The 14,454-nt window shown below is 33.5% G+C and overlaps 1 non-coding gene across 1 annotated transcript; it reads left to right on the top strand.

Moving 5' to 3' along the window:
* The first annotated feature begins 1,401 nt into the window (after window positions 1-1,401).
* On the top strand, window positions 1,402-1,508 carry LOC121204265 (small nucleolar RNA R71). The gene has a single exon (XR_005899193.1). It is a non-coding gene; the product is annotated as a small nucleolar RNA R71 (small nucleolar RNA).
* Window positions 1,509-14,454: the final 12,946 nt, after the last annotated feature.

Consider the following 14,454-nt stretch of genomic DNA (forward strand, 5'->3'; position numbering starts at 1 on the left):
CGTCCTAAAATTAAAGGTACCTCATTATCCTCATCCATATCTAAGATGACAAAGCCTACTGGGTAAATAAATTTATCAATTTTGATGAGAACGTCTTAAATAATACTCTTAGGAAATCTAACTGTTTTGTCAGCCAATTGTATGCTTATCCTAGTCTGTTTGGGTTTACCGAGACCTAGTTGTTTAAACATTTTATATGGTATAACATTTATACTTGCCCCTAGATCAGCTAAAGCATTATTCACAGATAGACTACCAACTAAGTAAGGAATTGTAAAACTCCCTGGATCTTTCAATTTGTTGGGTAGCTCATTCTTTAGAATAGCTGAGCAAACTGCATTGAGTTCCACATGTGATGTAGCGTCTAATTTCTTTTTATTGCTCAGAAGTTCCTTTAAGAATTTTGCTGAGTTGGGCATCTGCGAAAGAACTTCAATAAAGGGTAAGTTAATATGTAATTTCTTTAAGAGTTTGACAAACTGACCGAATTATTCTTCTGTTCTGTCTTTCGTCATCGCTTTAGGATATGGCACACGAGGTTCATGATTTGTACTTACCTATTTGGGATCATTATTGTTTACCTCTTCTCGTCCTTTGTTCATCGTGTTGCCTTGCTGTATTTCTGGCTCAGGTGTAATGAATCCTTCCGTATCTTGAGTGCTAATTGCATTGAGGTGTTCCCTTGGATTAGGTTCAGTATTACTGGGTAGGCTACCTTGTGGTCGTTCGGAGATTAGTTTGGACAGCTAGCCTATCTGAGTTTCGAGTCCTTTGATCAATGCTTGTTGATTCTTAAGTGCTGTCTCGATATTTTGGAAACGAGTTTCTGACACCGAGATGAATTTAGAAAGCATCTTTTCAAGGTTTGGTTTTTTCTCCTGTTGATAAGGTGGCTGTTGAAAACCTTGAGGATTTTGTGGCTTTGGATTTCTTTGACCTCCCCAGGAAAAATTTGGGTGGTTCCTCCAACCTGCATTATAAGTATTACTGTGTGGGTTATTTTGAGATCAGAAGTTATTGTTACCCATATAGTTGACTTGTTCTTTTTCAGTTATAGGATTGAAGGGTTGGTATTTTGTATGCACACCTCCTCCACTTGAGTCACACCTCATTACTGGATGTACCTGTGTAAAACCATGAAAACTATCAATCTTTTTATTGAGAAGTTCTACCTGATTTGAGAGTATGGTGATTGAATCGATGTTATAGACGCCGGCTGTTTTTGTTGGCTTTGTCCTCATAACTTGCCACTGATAGTTATTCAGTGACATCTCCTCTATAAATTCATATGCATCTTCCGGTGTTTTATTGTTGATGGTTCCGCCAGCAGCTGCGTCAATCATTTGTCTTGCTGAGGGATTCACACCATTGTAGAACGTTTGAACTTGCAGCCAAAGCGGTAACCCATGGTGAGGGCACCTTCTCAGTAAGTCCTTGTATCTCTCCCATGCATCGTAAAGTGTTTCTAAATCCATCTACACAAAAGAAGAGATATCATTACGCAATTTAGCCGTTTTAGCCGGCGGAAAATATTTTAGTAAAAATTTCTTGGTCATTTGTTCCCAAGTAGTGATAGACCCTCATGGTAACGAGTTCAACCACTGTTTAGCTTTGTTTCTTAGTGAAAAAGGAAATAACCGAAGACGGATGGCATCATTAGAAATGCCATTTATTTTGAATGTATCGCAAAATTCAAGAAAATTCGCCAAGTGCGTGTTGGGATCCTTATCCTGCAAACCATCAAACTGAACAAACTGCTGTATCATCTGAATGGTGTTAGGTTTTAGTTCAAAATTATTCGCAACAATAGTAGGTCTAACTATACTAGACTCAGTTCCTATTAAAGAGGGTTTAGCATAGTCATACATAGTACGTGGAGCAGGATTTTGATTAGCTGCAATTGCAGGAGGCAGCTGATCGCCTGGGTTTTTAGCCATCTCATCGGTTGGGGTTTGAGTATCGTCTTCTCGCTCATTCTCTGTGTATTGTAAACTACGCCTTATTTCTCTTTGATTTTTGGGAATTGTACGATCGATTTCTTCGTCAAAGAGTAATGGTCCTGACGGGTTTCTTCTAGTCATAAATTATAAAAACCTGCCAAGGGAGAGAAAAATTAAATTAAAAAATAATAAAATAAAATAAAATTGCAAGAAAAATAAATGGATAAAGTAATAAAAATTTAGCGTTCCTAATATTTCAGATCCCCGGCAACGGTGCAAAAAACTTGATCGCGTGATTCATAACAAGTAATAAATATTTATAATAAAGATCAAACCTAGACTAACTATTATCACGACGAAAAGGCAAGCACACCTATCGAACAATAGTATAGTAATGGCAAGACCGGGATATCGTACCCAAGGGAACCAAAAGTACTAGTAATAACTATCTTTTTATTATCTAGCCTAAGAATAAAAAGGGTTTGTTTATTAAACTAATTATCTAAACTAATTAACTAATTAAATTAAAGGGAAGAGAAAATTTGGAAAAAGACTTGAAGAGAAGCAATTGATAAAGACGACACCCAAAGAGGAATCCACCTAGATTTCACTTGTTATCTGACTCTGAACAGGACGATTTATTCACTTGACTTGATCCGTGAGATTCCCTAATCTATGTTATTATCCCTTTCGAGACTAATAACGTCTAACCCTCAGTTGAATTAATCAAAATTTCTTTCTTAATTAAAACCCCTAGGGAAGCAATAAATCACTCTATGGACTCCCATATTAGGTTTCACCCTAATCCGATAAAATCTCGTAACCCTATTTCTAGGCGTCCGATCAACTCCGCTTAATTATGCCAAATCTACTCTTATGCAGGGTCTATTCCTCCTCTGCATAAGCACATCAAATCATGAATTAATACCTGGAATATTAACTCAAGCATTAAGAACACATAATTAAGAACAAATCAAGTATTTATCATACAGTTCAAATAATAATAACAAGATCCATCATAGGTTTTATCCCCCTTAGGTACCTAAGGGGTTTAGCTCATAATAAAATAAGAATACATCTCAAAAGTATGAAAATAATAAAACATAAAGAAAACTCTAAAACCCCAGAGGGAATTCTGAGAGAGATCTTCAGTCTTGAAATAGCTCCGGCTTTTGAGATGGATCGTCTGGCTTCCTTCAAGTAATTTCTGGCGTGTGGTTCTGTATTCCAGAAAAGTTCTGGAAGGACTGGCCCCTTTTTAGGTCACACTTAGGGTGTTTATATAGGCTTTGGATTGGCTTTCTTCCTCTCTAAGTATCCTTTTCGGTGTAAAATACAACTCTTTGAAAAAGGGACACGCCCTTGTGCCACGGCCGTGTGACGTGTTTACCAGGCCATGTTCGATCCATTTGAATTGCACACGACCGTATGGGATCAATGGCCAGGCCGTGTGAATAGTGAAAACCTTGGTTGACACCCCCGAATGCCACGGGCGTGTGAGATGCCCGTGTGGCAAGGCTTAGGCCTTGTCATCTTCTCGATTTGGTCCGTTTTGTCCCTTTTTAGCTTGTTTTTGTCTCCTTTTGACTTTTGGTGCTCTCTTGAGTACAAAACATGAAGTAACTGGATTAAGAGCACCAAAATCCACAAATCTAGTAATAAACATCCATAAATATGCTAAGTATTTGAGGTATAGATATGTATAATTTGGCGTTTATCAGGGTCTATAACAATAAAATTAGATCATTAACACTCCACATTATACATTTCAAGTTTAAATTCCACCCCAGGTCCAAATGAACGTTTTACCCCTAATCTTTCACATTTTTACGATTTAGTCCCTAAACTGGTATAATGAAACACATGCAATTTCTACCTTACTCAAGCCTACCCGAACACTTTCCCCTCTTATGGTAGCCCACATTTTCCATTATTTTCACATTTCTACCACACATTTTACAATTTTTGCAAAAAGGTCCCTTTAGGGGTTTTTCATGAAAATCACCTAGGAAAAGTTGTTTAACACACCGCAAACTTTCATATTCCTCCATAAAACATCAAAATAAAAATAAATTATGCATGGGTAAATTTTTAACAATGAACCCTAGCATGAAATATGGGTAGAATTGGAGAGAGTAAGCTACTGGGATCTCAAAATTACAAAGAATATTAAAAACGGGGCTTCGGAGCACTTACTAATGAGCTTGAAAAGCTTAGAAACCCTAGCTATGGTGGCTTAGGAATTTCGGCTGGACAAGGGAGAAGAATGGCTGATTTTTTCCTTCTTTTTCTCATTTTATTTCATTAATATGTCAAATGACCAAAATGCCCTTAAGCCCTTTCTTTGAAATTTCATCCATGCAATCCCATTTTTGTCCAAAAACTTAGAAATTGGGCAAATTGCTCCCCAAGACATTCTATTTTATAATATAAAGCAATTTCATGCAAATTGCTTCTAGATTCCAAGTTTTGCAATTTATTCAATTTAGTCCCAAATTTTCCAATTAGGCACTTACTCAAAGAATTCCTTCATGAAACTTTAACACATGCATATTCTCATATTCTAAGCCTCGTAATAATCGTAAAATAAATATTTTGATGTCGGATTTGTGGTCCCAAAACCATTATTCCGACTAGGCCCTATTTTGGGATGTTACACCTCACACGCCTATGTGCCAGGTCATGTAAAAACTGGAGCGTATACTGACTTGTGACAAAAATAGGCTCATGTCTCTGCCCGTTAAACAAAAATAGGCCATTTCCAACCCATATTCCACACCCAAATTGGTACCAACCTATACACATGAATTTGCATATAACTATGGCATAAGTAGGCACTCAAAACCAACCAATATCAAGTTTATAACATTGTACTATCCTTACATACAACATGGTATCCATAAGTACATTTATTTGACCACTTTAAAACATACCAAATATACTTCCAAAGTCTACCTAAATGGTCAAATACATATATGAGACATTGTGCCTAAAACTTAGCATGCATACACATCTCAATTCAAACCATTTAGTGCCAAAACACAATTTCACAAGCAAGGCCTTTATATAACAACTATACACCACATATCATAAGGCCATTTATACATATATACATATCAAAATATATGGCCACCTTACAAGCCAATTCAAATTGCCAAAACACAACAAAACATAAAGGTCACATTAGCCAAAATACCTATACATGCCATTTAATCAAAATATATAAAGTCCAAAGTACTAAAATGAGTGTTCAATAGTGTGATACAATCCTTGACGACTTCCAATTTGAACGAGCTTCTGAGACACTATAAAACACAGAAAAATAAACGGAATAAGCAATTAAGCTTAATAAGCTCGTAAAACATAGAATTAAACTTACCACATAACCACAAATTTAGGTAAGTAACTCAAAACATAACTCAAATCAATTTGGCCAAAGCCTATCACATAACCGTTCACCAAGTTAGCCGTGTGTACATATAAAAACCGAGAATCATGATGAATTCAACGATTATTAAAATTTTCATGTACCTGTAGCATTTATACCACATATTTGTATATCATATATATAATCCATCTCTATGTAAATACCTATAACAGTTCATATCGAATTTGTATAATCTCAAAATAACATTATGCCTGTTGAACCCCTTAGAATCTCGTTAGATACACGGGTAGTACACGCGAAGTGTACTGAACTAGAAGTTCCTCAATTCCTATACATGTATGCTCTTACGAGCCATAATCGGTAAACTCCTCCGAGCTGAAATACGGTAAGCTCATATGAGCTGCAAATCAGTAAGCTCATATGAGTTGTGGTGAGTCTGCAACAAATGTAGGACCTCAACCAAAAGATAACCCTAATGTATCCTATTAATTCCTAATGTTCTGTAACGCCCCAATTTTCAGGAATTCTGTGAATGTTGGCATAGGTTTAATTATGTTAGTGGGCCTCTAAAAGGCCCAAGCTTAAGATAGAACCCAGCAATTTTAGTTAATTTTTGTTCCATAAGAAAAAGGGGGTGAAATTATGAAATAGAACCTATGTGAAAATGTTTGAAAATGCTATAGGCTAAATTGAAGTGGCCAAATAAATAGGAGTGCAAAATAGGAGGATTTGCATGACAAACCTCCCATTTTACATGAAGTGGCCAGTCATCATGTTGTTGTAGACAATATGAGCACTTGATATCCATAATTCATGGTACAAATTGATAATGGGTTAGGTAAATGTTCCATGATAATGGTTTAGGTAAATGTTCCATGATGGGCATTTCATGTCTTTTGTATTAAAGAATTAAATGGATGAAATATGAAATTTTATTAAAAGAAAAAAGGGGTGAAAAGAATAAAGTTTTGTCCATCTTTGTTCATCATAGCCGAAAGTTAGAGAAGAGAAAGGAGAGGAGAAAGCTCTTGAATGTTCGGTCACTTGGGGAAGAAAATTGAAGGTAAGTTTATGGTAGTTTGCTTTTATTTTGAGGTTCATGAGTTCTTCTTGATTCTACCTTAACTCTTGAAGCATATTTTGGTTTTTAGTTGAGTTGTGAGCATTTAGTTATGAATTAAAATAAAGGAAATGGTTGTTGTTTCATGTTCTTTTGATGAAAAATGGAAGATAGGTGAAGTTGAGCCAAACAAATGAGCATGCATGTGCCTTAATTGCTAAAGGGAAAAATCGGCTAACATGTTGTGCTTTAAAATGATGAAATGGAGATTATGCTTAAGTAAAAATCATAGATATGTGATGATTGATTGGTGATATACATGTTTAAATAACAAGCATGCAAGTTAGGTCTGAAAGAGTGATTTGGTAATAAATCTGCTTGGGACAGCAGTAGTAACGTGACTTTGGAAAATCACCATAAATTGTAGGAGATGAGTTAGAAGCTGCATAAATTATTTAATTAAAGCTTAATGAGTCTAGTTTCAAATGGAATAAACAAGAACATATTTTGAATTCTGTACAATGAGAAATTTGATTCATAATGAAGAGTGGTCAGATTAGTCAAATAGTGAAACATGCGAAACTTTGAGAAAAATCTGGTATTTATTGGCCAAACCAAAAATTCTGAAAATTTTATGGATATAATATATATGAGTCTATTTTCAGGGAAAATTAACGGCACTTGATTTGGAGTTTCGTAGCTCCAGTTATAAATGATTTAGTGACTGTTGCTCAGGAAGACAGCTTGCAGTGAAATTATGATTATGTGGTAAACATTGACAAAAATTTGTTAATGAGTTGCTTATTGATTTCTTATAAGTTTACTATGATCTGTAGGTGTGGTTAGCCGAATATTGTAAGGGGTTAATACGTAGTTTGTATTTGAATAGTTAGATTAACGTGTTAGTAATCCAATTGTAGGCAGTTCGTGTATGGATCTCGTCAGCATATCGTCGCAAACAGGTGTGTAACTAATACCCTCTTTCTTAGTCTAGATCAGCAAAAGTCGAAAAGCCGAAATGCCGAAAATCGGTATTTTGTAGATTTGCGAGTGTACGAATGCTCGTGAGGTAAATCGATTAATGTTTTACGTAAGTTGCAATGTTTGGACTACAAAGTGCATGATTTCTGTGCCCTCGATATTTTTGGGCTTAATGGGCCAAAATTGGAATGATGGGCCAACGGGCCCAATTCGGTAAGAACCCTAGGTACGTGATTCTGTTAGTACGTGAAAAGTAGGAATATGCATGAAAAGCCCTAAAATAGATAAATTACTGAAATACCTTTAAAAGTGGAAAATTTACAGTTTTACCCCTAGTAGATAAATTACCGAAATACCCCTAGGGTTAAATTGACCTAAATGCATGTTTGACTGTTGTTATGTACTGCATGCCATGTTGTTATTATCTGATGCATGGGATTGGGATATTGACGGAGGAAGTACTGAAAGTGGCTTGTCCATGTACTAGAGGCTTTGCCTCAATTTACTGTTAACTAAGCAGCAAGGTTGCAACTGTGGAGTGTTGGGCTGGGTGGGTTGAGCTATTCCCCACATGGAGTGTAGGGATGGTACGGGTGGAGTGTAGTGGTTGGTGGGTTGAGTAGTCTCCCCAAATGGGCTTGCATATGTTATTGATGTTGCATGTATTTTGAAATGGGCCTATGGGCCATACTGTTATCTGAATAAGGGGCTAAGGCCCAGTTTATTGTAATCTGAAAAGGGCTTTGGCCCAGTATCACTGTTACCTGAATGGGCTTAGGCCCAATGGGCTTGAGCTGACTTGGGCTTTGAATGGGTTTTCCTTACACACTGAGTTTCCCCAAACTCACCCCTTCTTTAACCTTGCAGGTGAGCCTTGATGTGGGTGACTTGGAGCCGGAGGGGATTCAGAGTGGCCATGGTGAATACTTTTGGGTTTGAAAAAGAGACTGATTTTCTTAAGTTATTTTTAATTACTATTTAATTTTGGGGTTGTAAAAAGGCCATTTTAACTTTATTTCTTCTTTGATTTTCTGGGATTATATTATTTTAAACAACTTTAAATTGATGGATACTAATTCAAATGGGCTAGACTTAGGGCGTGATTTCAAAACGATACTTGTTTTTTTTAAATAACACGACGTCACGAATATTCGATTTACCAAAGATAATCACTCAAAGAAATTTCAACTTGTTATAACCAAGTGTGGCAATGGATGTGGGCATGTCTAGGATTGGATCCAATCGGAGAGCTTGGTACTTAAGCAGCCTTCATGGCTCACCTCCTCTGTTATGGATACCTACCTGGTGCCCAGCTTCCATTCACTTGGTTAGTTTGACAAAAGTCGGCTTTTAAAACACTGAAAAGGGAACACGGGTTTTTGACTTCAATGTGGCACGTCGGATTTGGGCTTAACGTCTGGGCCGGGTTTGGGGTGTTACATGTTCAAACAGGGCTTAGTATTCCTCATATGTCATCAGTTATGCGCTTGATAATTATACATAGTAATTACACAATCTATATACATATATTTCAATTAAAGCATATAAATACGCAACTTAATTTCACGAACTTACCTGAAACACGAACGGAGAATTATGATCGTTTAGTCCACAACTTTATCTTTTCCCCAATTTTGTTTCGAAAGTTATTTTTCTTGATCTATATAATCAAATTTAACTCTTTTAATAATTATTATAATCAATTCAATCCAAATTTCATGCTATGAAAAAATTACCATTTTGCCCCTAAACATTTGGCTTCTTTACAATTTGTCCCTAGGCTCGTAAAATGAAAAATCATACAATTTCATCCACAACCAAGCCTATCCGAATTATATATGTGCTTATAGCAGCCCATAAATTTCACAATTTCACACATTTAACACATAATTTTATATTTCTCAATTTAATCCTTAATTGACAATTTCAACAAAACTCACTTAACAAAAGTTGTTTATTTAACTACCAAGATTCATTTTCTTCCATTAAACTTCAAGAAAAATTAAAATTCTCTCACGGAAAAACCCTAAACTTTCAATTGTATTACAAATTAGTCCCCTATTTAGCTAGCTTAAGCTGCAACGATCCCAAAAACATAAAAATCATTAAAAGTAGAATAGTTTTTCACTTACATGCAAAGAATTTTCTTAAGAAAAATTTTCAAGCTTCGATGGCTCCTCTATGCTGAAATTTTCAGTTGGTATGAAAGTAGAGAAGATGAATAATTTTTTTATTTTATTTTTATCTTTAATTGGCTAATTACTTAATTGCCCTTACCTAACTTTAAAAATTTCATAAATACCATGCCATGCACATCCACGAACTCAATTAGTAGTCTAATTACCAAATAAGGACTCCACTTTAAAGTTCTATAGATATTTAACACCTTTAGCTAATAGAACATAACTTTCGTACTTTACGCGATTTAATCCTTTTTATCGAATTGAGCATACAAACGGTAGAATTTCTTAACGAAAATTTTATACTGTCATATTATCATGCTATAGATGTTAAAATAATATTGAAATAAATTTTTTGACTTCGAATTTGTGGTCCTGAAATCAGTATTTCAATTTCACTAAAAACGGGTCGTTACAATCTATAACGGTGAACGTCCATGCTACTTATGGGCCCCAAAATAAGTTTTCTTAACCCTAATGGAATAACTAAGATGACAACTCATCAAATAAAAAAAACAAAATAATTTTGAAGTATAGACTTTTCATGGGAATTCAGCCAAAGGAATTACTTGGGCTCTTTGGGCTAAATTCTTACATGATGATCCACTTATTAAAATAAAATTAGACTTATAGTTTAAATATTTTACAATTTGGGTCACTTTGATAATTTGGCTTGATATTCAATTAAATTACTTTCCAAACTTCAGGATGAGCTTTTAGACATCTTAATGGGCCATTTTTTCAAGAACTTTGTCTTATGATCTGTTTGCTCTCGAAATTGGCTCGTTCAAGCCCATACATGAAATCCAATGCACTTTGGCTGCAACATTCGGTTTCTTGGACCAAGATTTCCAATATTTGAAATATTGATTTTCTTGATTCTTGAAATTGTCTGAAACAGCAAAATTGGGCCAAGATTTGGTTTCTTGATTTTTTTTAAAACAAGAAAGTGAATCTTGATTTTCTTTTTGACTTCAAATAAATTATAATTTCTCAATACATGTACATGACCCTTTAAAAATATTTTACATTATTACCCTAAACTTTTACCTTTTATCCAATTTAGTCTTTAAAATTGAAACTTACATATTTTTCACAATTCAACCAAAAACCTTAGTGTCGAATTCAATATGGTCCCTTAATAGCCCATAAGTAACTAAATTTTATAGAAATTCCTTCCTAAATTCAATACTTTATCAATTTAGTCCCTAAACTTAAAACTAACCCAATTCACTTTACAAAATAGTCCTATTTTAACACCAAGCTTCAAACTTAACCATTAAAATATAAAAAGCTTTAAAAACAACAATGGTTACTTTTCAAGTCCTTAATAGTTTTACAAAATAGTCCCTAGATTAGTTAGATTAAGTTGCAACAATCACAAAAACATAAAATTTACTAAAAATGGGCTTAGATATAGCTTACATGCAATGGTCGAATATTCAAGGTGATTTGAAGCTTTTTCTTCCTCCTTCAATGGTGTTTTTCGATGGGGTAAATAATAAATGAAAAAGTTGATTTGTTTTTAGTTTACTTTTTTATAACTTAACCTTTATTTTATTTTACTTTTATTTACAAAACATATATTAACATAAAAACCATACACTAATTGTTCCTACCATTTAATTATGGTATATTTGACACATAAAAGTTTGTACCTTTATTATTCAAGCTTATGAACTAGTAAAAATTTATACTGATTAATTTTTACGATTTTTACGATTTAGTCATTTTTACCTAATTAACTATTCAAACATCAAATCCACTAAACCAAATTTTAATACGACACTCTAATAGAGTCATAAATATTAAATAAATGATATCTACTGACTCAATAACCGAAATTGTGGTCCCGAAACCACCGTTTTCGACACCACTAGAAAACGGGCTGTTATAGAATGGTTGGTTGAATTGGTATAGCTTGGTTTGATTTGTTGTTATTAAAATTGTGAAAAATGTTGGATTGGGAGTTTAGGTATAGTTAAATGAATGTTTAGATATGTTTTTGTAATGGTTTTGTGCAGGATATAAGTGTGCATTATGCACTATTTGAGCTAATGGTTGGCCTGGCATGGAATAGGTACCGAATGACTTAAAATCTACCAGAATAGAGTCTACATCAGGACAATAAGCTCTCCTTGTCGCAATGTTGATTGACAGTTTGTGACATCCCGACGTCAATTGGCTAGACGTTGCAACGTGACAAACTATTTGGCGACATCACAACGTGGAGGAGATGACGTCGACCATAGAATTTTAAAACTTTTCAATTTGGTTCTAATTCATACTCAGGTCAACAAAAGAGCTTTCGTAAGCTCAATTAAAGCTCGAGTTTAGTTGTGAATCGTATTATGAATGTGCTTAAGTTATAAATGTTTGTTTAATTGATATAATTATTGTGTTTTCGTTGGTAGTTGCTCTGATAACGATCGTATCATCTTATAACTCGGACCTAATGATCGAGTCAGGCAATGGGTGTTACAGACATAATTTTAAAAAACTTTTAAACTTCCACTATATTGTAAAACCATTTTTTTAATAGGATTTTTCTAACACTAACATCATCTCTGTTTACACTTTTTTAGAGCCACTCACATCTTCACACCACATCTGGTGAAAAAACAAGCAAATGAAAGTGAAAAATAAGAGTGAAAAAACAGGCAAATGAATAACAATGAATAACTTCATAATTCTTAAATAATTTGTACAAATTTTAAATAATTTTTAAATTTTGTTAAAAATTTTGTAATAAAATTTAATAATTATTTACATTTTTGATATTTTTAAAATTTTTATTAAGTTTTCTGTTATTTAAATTTTTTATGATTTTTTTATGATTTTAAATAATTTTAAATACCCTTTTACAAATTTTATATATTTTAAAATATTTTTTACAATTTTTAATATTTTTGTATCTAATCAATGTCCACATCGGTCAATGACCACCTTACAGGTCAACCGAAACACGTCCTTCTTAATAGATAATACCACTACTCGGATTGGCATACATGTGAACATATTTAAATGTGTATAATATATATTTTATTAAAAAAATAAAATTTTAAAATAATTTTACATTTTATCAACTAAACACTTAAATTTTATATTCTAATCAAATAAATATTTATTATTTATAATCTTACCTTGTCATGATATTATATTTTTTGAACTAAAAACCTCTTAATTTATATTTATATATATATTAATAAATCTTTTTCTTTTTTTTTTCATACACAATGTCTAAAACTACTCATAGTTCTTCCTCAACCAATAAATAGGAGGATAATGCACTTGAACATAGGGTGAATATTCGATCGATTCGAGTCGAATCAAGTAAACAAAATTTCAAATCGAATTAAGTAAAAAAATTCAAGTCGAGTTAACGAATCATATTATTTATACTCAATGTTGCATTTACATGGACCAGTTATTTAGCTAGTAGATGAAGTATAAGATTGTTTAACTACATAAACAAAACTAATGGTTTTGCCTTTTAACTTAATGAGTAAACATTTATTAAAATAACGTAGCTTTGCCTTTTAACTTAATGGTTTTGATTTTTAACTTTAGAAAAGATAAACATTTATCAAAACAACATAACTTAATTTTTAATTCGAGTTGTGTTAGTATAAAACTTCGGTGAGGAAAATCTCGAACACACAAACAGAACTCGAATAGAAGAAGAAATAGGACAAGGCTCCAAGGCGTGTATTAAGCCACTATCTTTAAGGTTATATTCGCCCCCACCTATCTTTGGTGTGCAAATGAGTTCCAAGCAAATTAACCTCGAGGATACAATGAAGCCAATGACTATTTGCGTTTTGCACTAACGAGAATAGTCCACTACACAATGAGCAATATATGACAAGTAACTCAATTTCTATAAAGAACTTCTGCAGTAATACTTTATAGAATAATCTAATAATATTAGAAAATGAAGGAAGGAAAGAAAGAATCTTAGAGTTTGATGGTATGATTTCCAAATGAAATCTCATTCCTATTTATAAGAATTTTCATGTCTCTTCATAGAGACATCTTTCATCAGTAGGTGTCTTTCTGAATAATAATGTATTTAAAATTATTCATTTAATTATAATTATTCAAATAAAATTTTTTAAATAGTTATAATTCTTTTTCAAAAAATCAAACAATATAATCTTTTGATTAATTACACCTATTCATTTATAGTTATTGGAACACTATAAATATTTGAAAATGTGCCAACAATCTCCCCCCATTTTCAAAATATTTTAGATTTTGATATCCTTGGAAATCAATTTGCATAAATGAAAGGTATCTTACGATTGAACCTTCACTTAGTGAAAACATGTTAAAGTTAATCGAAATTGCATGGTAGACTAAGCTTTGAACCAACTATTTCATTTGATTAACCGAACACATCTCACACAATGATTTCAACATCGATCAATGCATAGTATCTAGGGACACTATTATGGCTATGTGTCTGTGTCCTCTTTTCATGAATGCCGTCAGAACCAAGCCCTTGAGCTCCTAGAAGCGGCTATACTTCCACTCACATGGGTAGATCCCATCAAGAGTGTTCCTGTAATTATAACACTCTAACATTTTATGTTATGGGTCCATTAAGAGTACATTACTCATCCTTCCCTTATCATTACGGGTACCTAGCACTTTAATCTTAGGATGGATTTATTTACAGTGCTAACAGTCACATACTAATGATATACTTTGTCTCATTGAACTCAAGACTTGACGTTATACCAAGCATTGGGTCGAGTTTCCATCATGGGTGACTCTAATTAATGGGCTTGAGTCCCATCCCTTTTGAGGTCCTTTTTACTATATCTCTAGCAAGACTTTTTTGTCAAAGGATCCGCCAAATTTTCACTTGACCTTACATAATTTATAGTGATCACTTCATCA

Source organism: Gossypium hirsutum, chromosome A07, assembly GCF_007990345.1.
Source record: "Gossypium hirsutum isolate 1008001.06 chromosome A07, Gossypium_hirsutum_v2.1, whole genome shotgun sequence".
In the NCBI taxonomy this organism is placed as follows: domain Eukaryota; kingdom Viridiplantae; phylum Streptophyta; class Magnoliopsida; order Malvales; family Malvaceae; genus Gossypium; species Gossypium hirsutum.